The following is a 6399-nucleotide window of genomic DNA, read 5'->3' as shown; positions in this document are numbered from 1 at the left end:
CCCCCCTTCCCCCCCCCCCCCCCCTCCCAGCCTGGGTCAGTGCAAGCCTCCCTCTGCTTTTCCCAGCTTTTTTAGGAAGAGCTAAAAGGGACGTTTGAATCCATGGTGTTGGTTTTGCTATCAAGACCACAATTGTTATGCAGATGCTGTAATGGCTCAGAAATGGACCCCCTAACTGTTAGAATTGGAGTCAAGCAAAGATGTGTAACTGCACCAACACTCTTTTTCCATCTGTATCGTAGCTATTCCACACCTCATTGCTGATAGACTTCCATCTGGAGTCAGCATCCAGTTTTGCATGGGTGAGACTGTCTTTAACATCAATCAGTTGCATTCCAAATCCAATGTGACCAACACCTCTATTACTGATCTTCAGTACACTAACAACTGTCATGTGTACCCACTCAGTTGGAGAACTCCAGGTCTCTCATTCCTTCTGTGAAGTGTATGAAATACTTGGACTCACAGTCAGATTGGTAAAAACAAAGGTTCTTTACCAACCCACCCCAATCCAGCCAGGCTTCTTCTTATATTCCAATAAGAGGACAGTCCTTGGTGAATGTTAAGCATTTCCTCTACCTGCGTAGCCATCTTTCCCAAAAAGCAAACCTAGAAAATGATATTTTCAGCACTGGATAAAATCTGTCAGGATTGCCTTTGGACATCTCTGAAACCATGTCTGTCATGATCACCAGAGATTCTGGTTTTCTCTGTTTAAAAATGCAAACTTCTGTGATTAACCCCCCCAAATCTGCGTTTTTCTGTAATTAAAATGAAACACCCACCCACCCACCTAGTTGAACACAGTATTTTATTGATATATTGACAACTTTAAAACAATTTGAAAGCTTACCAGTACCTCAGTCATAATAAAATAAATTCTAAATACCTGTATATTTTGGCATTTGAGTTTGGTTTTTTTTATCATTAAAAATCAGCTCTCCCTGTCCCCTTGGCTCACCAGGAGCAGCCCTGATAAGCCGTTGTCCCTCACTCCCAAGCCGCAACCCCCCCATCCTCCTCAGCTCTAGTGTGCTCCTCACTCCTGATCTGGTGACCCAAGGATCCAAGGAGGTGATACTTCCCCTCTATCGGGCACGCAGATCCAAGGAGGTGATACTTCCCCTCTATCAGGCGCTGGTCAGACCGCAGTTGGAATACTGCGTGCAATTCTGGGCGCCACACTTCAAGAGAGATGTGGATAACCTGGAGAGGGTCCAGAGAAGGGTCACTCGTATGGTTAAGGGCTTGCAGGCCAAGCCCTATGAGGAGAGACTGGGGCACCTGGACCTCTTCAGCCTCCGCAAGAGAAGGTTGAGAGGCGACCTTGTGGCTGCCTATAAGCTCATCACGGGGGCACAGAAGGGAATTGGTGAGGTTTTATTCACCAAGGCGCCCCCAGGGGTTACAAGAAATAATGGCCACAAGCTAGCAGAGAGCAGATTTAGATTGGACATTAGGAAGAACTTCTTCACAGTTCGAGTGGCCAAGGTCTGGAACGGGCTCCCAAGGGAGGTGGTGCTCTCCCCTACCCTGGGGGTCTTCAAGAGGAGGTTAGATAACCATCTAGCTGGGGGAATCTCTCTTCCCTGCCTATGCAGGGGGTCAGATTCGATGATCTATTGAGGTCCCTTCCGACCCTAGCATCTATGAATCTATGACCCTGGCCCCACAGGGTGTGGGGTGGTGGGGTGGGGCGGGGGGGGTGCCCAACCATAGGCAATGCCATAGGCGATGCATTGGGAGGGGGCACATGCCCTCCCAGATTTGTGTGCCTACAGCAGGGCATGGGGCTGCAGCCTCAGCAGACTGACACTGGGCTGCTTCCATGGCTCAGTGCATGGGACTTGGTGTGGGAGGGTGGAGCAGTCTGGTGAGACTTGCTGCTGCTGCTCCCACCAGCAGGACCCCCACGCCACCATGGAGTAACACCAGGACACTAGCAGCATGAGGAGTAACAGATCTGGGGCCTCCCCCTTGCCCGCCCTGTTACTCCTGTGCTGCTGGTAGTGTAGCGTTACTCCATGATGGCATGGAAGGTGCAGGGGTCCCAGTGGCAGCGCCAAATGTCACCTTCCTACTCCGTCCTCCTACGCTGTGTCCCTTCTAGTCCATGGAGGTGGTCCAGTGATGGTCTGGCCAGGCTGCAGCCCCATGCCCCAGTGTGATACACAAATTGGGGTGGGGGGGTATATGTCCCCTGATTCCGCCCCCGCCCCAACACGTTACCTATGGCACTTGGCCCCTCCCTGGGAGTGGCAATGCAAGAGGGAGTGAGGTCACCTGCAAGCCCCCTTACCCAGACAAGCCATATGTGGCTCTGTCCAGTTCCCTGGCTGGGCCCTGCAACCACACTTACCCACCCTAGCCCCAGACCCTGTGTACCAACCCAGCTGGGCATTGTCTCCAGCCCCAACTGCCAACCCTGCCCTGCTCCCTCCCTCACTCTGCATGCATGGTTAGAGCTGCCACCTCAATCTGCGTGTCCGTCTTCCCCCCTACCTCCAACCATAGGTTTACCTGCAGGCAGCCGGAGGAGCTGCTCTCCATTATTCTGCCTGGGGCTGTATTGCTGGGCACGTGCATGTGTGTGCATGTATAGATGCATGTAGCACCCCCTGCATCAGACCAGCCTCCTCTTACCAGCCTGCACAGGAAAACCCGTGTTTTTCTCTCTCAAAGGAAAAAATCCACATTTTTCTGTGGTAAACACAAGATCTGGACCCCTGATGATCACAATATCAGGATGCAGACCAAAGTTCTCATCTACCAGGCTGTTGTCATCCCTACCTTGTTGTATGGGTTTGAAAATTGACTGACATAACACCTGAAAGTTTTGGAACATTACCATTGGCAATGTCTTTGGAAAATCTTCTATATCAGTTGAAACATATTAAATAACACAGGTATCATCAGTGTTGTGGCTCAAGCAAACACCACCATCATTTAAGTCATGTTTTTATGATATTAGCTCCATGAGACGGGACACGTCATAAGGATGCCTGACAGACAGTTCCCAGAACAAATCCTTTATGCCCAACTCACCGATAGTCACTGGTTTGGAGGTGAGCAAAAGTAAGAGATTCAAGGGCACCTTGAAGGCCAATCTGAAGAAACGTGATATCAACATCAATACCTGGGAGACTTGAGCAGTGAATCATCATCCCCAGTGGCTTCGTGATGTGTAAGGCATCAATCACTTAGAGTAAACTTGCCTCACTATGTGGATAAACGAGAGAGACAAAGTTAAAGATCTGTGACCAGACCAGGATCTACTCCTTTTTCCTAGAGCTACTTGTTATGTCTGCAGCCGAATGTGCGGCTCTCAGATTGGCCTGTTCGGTCATCTATGGACTCGCTGATAATTTCTCTATTTACTAGAAGACTGTCATTCTTGTATCAAGGGACTGCCACTACTGATGTATATAAGCTGTTTCAGAATAGTCCCCGTGCTGTCTCTGACTTTGGTTTAATATTTCTTTCCACTCGTCAGAGTAGGTTACATAAAGTTATACGCGAGATTAAAATGTAAGGCTCAACTCCTGCACCTTCTGGATTATAGCACTTTTAAAAGCAATACCAGTCCTGTTGTTTTTTAATAGGATAACTTCTGGCAGTAAGTGTTACCACTTCTTTTGCAGGCATTTACAGAATTAGGCCCAAAGAGCAAGGAGAGCAGGGATGAACAGGCATTTCTTTGTAGTGCTGTGCTGCTGCCTGACTCGGAGGAGACAACTAGGCTATACAGAGAGATGAGTACTTGACTTAACAAACACTTATTTTTCAATAGGGGTTTCATTTCAATAGGGGTTTCATTAACATGAATTAAAAAACAAAAGCATTGCTGATATTTGGTATTGCCAGTATTTTCCAGCTAGAAATACTGACAGAATTTTACAGGAGGTAAGAGACAGTAGGAAGCCCAACAGAAAACAAAGCTCTTGATGGCAAAGTGGAGGAAGGAGCATATCCACCTCACAACAGCCCCTGTATCTCCTGAGAAGCAACTCTCTGGGATTCAGAGGTTGTAGAAGCTGCTCATTTAGCACCTCTTCTGCCCAGAAAGCAGCCTTTAAAGCTGGCTAGACAGTACATTAAATAGTTTGACAAATGGCTCTTGGGGATCACATGGGGGAACAATTGCCTGGTGCAGTGAGAAGTGGAGAGTTCTTTCATAGCTGAGTGATTCTTAAAGGGCTGTGGCCAAAGCATCTCTCTGACAGACAGCTATAACCTTCAGCTTATTCACTGTTTACATTTGGGAGGGCCTCTTTTCAGAATAGAAATATTGGAGCAGCTTCTTGGCTCTGTACGGCAGTAGAATCCTTAATGTGGGCTGCAGAGAGTTGGGGAGAATCCCCCTAATGTTTGAGAAGCTTAGGACGAAATGAAGAAGCCCTACCCCAATCCTGCCTCCCAAGTGCTGGGATATGGGACACAAAGTGGGAGGGATAGTGTCAACATGCAGGAGAAGCTACCTTGGTCTGTCTCTTCTCTGGATTACATTTCTTGGGGACAGACAAAATTTGAACTTTGGATGCTCTCTCCTTTTCCTAAGAGTAGATAATAAATCTAAGGGTAGATAATAAATAGTTTTAAGCTTCATCCAGCACTTCATTGTAACGTATAGGTCTGTCTAGCCCAGGGGTCGGCAACCCCCGGCACGTGTGCCAAGCATGGCATGCAAGGCCATTTTGCTCAGCACACCACAGCCAGCCCCGGCTCTGGGTAGCTGCTGCCAGCCAGGAGCCTGAGCTGCTCCCAGCAGGCAGCTGGAACGCTGCAAGTCCTGCTGAGAGCAGCCCGGGCTCCAGCAGCTACCCGGAGCTGGGGTAGCTGCTAACAGCCACAGAACCTGGGCTGGGGGCCAGCAGGGCTGCAGGGCAGAGCCTTTGGGTGGGCGGCAAGGGGCACAAGCAGGGCATCCTACCATGTACCCCTTGCCCTCATTTTGTTTATCTGGCCTGCTGGCACTCCGGCACCTTCCAAAGTCGGCATTGTGGTGTTTTTCGGCACTCCGGCCAAAAACCGTTGCCTACCCCTGGTCTAGCCTTTTGCCTGCTTAATTCTGCATTGCCTAGCACACTGGTACTACCTGGAGACACACATTGGTCATCCTGTTTGGCGTTCACAGAAATAAATAGGGTTCTGGATAAATACTCATTAATCATTCTTATGAATCCTGTACTCTTGCATATGTCTTTGCAGTATCCGACTTCCAAGGGGATGCACCCACAACCCCTTGGCTTCCTGTCTTCTTTTAAAACTAGATTTTTCACTAAAATATGAAGAATGTACTCAAGAAAGTTGTAACTTCAGATATTTTGTTGCCACATTGCAGTGAATTAAAAAAAAAAAAAGAAAAAGAATAAGAGCCCCCTACCTCCATTTGCAGCAGCAGGGTCCTGAATAATCATGGGGGGGGAAGGCTTTCATGGGGGGAAAGGCCTAGCTGTACTTCGTGGAAGGTTTGCTTGAATCACTATAGAATGAAGAACTACCATGAAGCTTTAGAAAGTGTGTTGAGCCTATCACTCCAGGGCTTTGGGGAAAAAGCCCTGTTATTTACACAATTACATCATGCAGCCACTTCATTAGGGGAGGTAGGCTAACCTGGTGAGATGATTAGTTGCACCTAGATTATTTATTGTGCATACATGAGAGGGTTTAGTTCACAGTTAAATGCTATGTGGCAGATCAGCTTCTAATACAATACATTTTAATTTAGATTGTAACTTTTTTACTACTCAATAATGTGGAATAAGTAAATTCAGGCATATCAGGAAGTCTGGAGAGTTTTTGCAGACCTGTGACTCATTGTAATGTGCCCACTCTTTGTGATATGGGTCTAGTAGATGGAAGAGAATTATTCTCACTTAGAGGTCATACCAAGTGGGCACATATAGCAAGTGGGTGGGAATACTACTTCCTGCCCATGTACTCTTCTGTCTGCTTACAGAATATGGAAGTGCTTCCACTGGCCCTACTTCCTGGAGAAGTGCCAGTGTTCAGGACATTCTGGAGCTGGGAGGATATAAAGTGGTCATATCATAGATTCATAGATGTTAGGGTCGGAAGGGACCTCAATAGATCATCGAGTCTAGCCCCCTGCATAGGCAGAAAAGAGTGCTGGGTTTAGATGACCCCAGCTAGATGCCTATCTAACCTCCTCTTGAAGACCCCCCAGGGTAGGGGAGAGCACCACCTCCCTTGGGAGCCCATTCCAGACCTTGGCCACTCGAACTGTGAAGAAGTTCTTCCTAATGTCTAGTCTGAATCTGCTCTCTGCTAGCTTATGGCCATTATTTCTTGTAACCCCCGGGGGCGCCTTGGTGAGTAAAACCTCACCAATTCCCTTCTGTGCCCCCATGATGAACTTATAGGCAGCCACAAGGTCGC

General features: G+C 48.1%; 1 protein-coding gene across 5 annotated transcripts in view; it reads left to right on the top strand.

Annotated features, from left to right (window-relative positions):
• The window catches only part of RFX7 (regulatory factor X7), an 86708-nt gene that overhangs the window by 33581 nt on the left and 46728 nt on the right, over nt 1-6399 (top strand). Inside the window, exon 1 of one of the 5 annotated variants that reach the window (XM_025197071.1) lies at nt 3040-3184. The exons of the other annotated variants lie outside the window; for them this stretch is intronic. The gene's annotated coding sequence lies outside the window, so the exon portion shown is untranslated. Of the gene's footprint in view, nt 1-3039; nt 3185-6399 lie in introns of those variants that run through there. 5 annotated transcript variants of the gene reach the window in all.

The sequence above is a fragment of the Alligator sinensis genome, unplaced genomic scaffold, assembly GCF_000455745.1.
Source record: "Alligator sinensis unplaced genomic scaffold, ASM45574v1 scaffold250_1, whole genome shotgun sequence".
Taxonomy (NCBI): domain Eukaryota; kingdom Metazoa; phylum Chordata; order Crocodylia; family Alligatoridae; genus Alligator; species Alligator sinensis.
The sequence above is the reverse complement of the archived record's forward strand: the minus strand, read 5'-3'. Positions and strand labels throughout refer to the sequence as shown.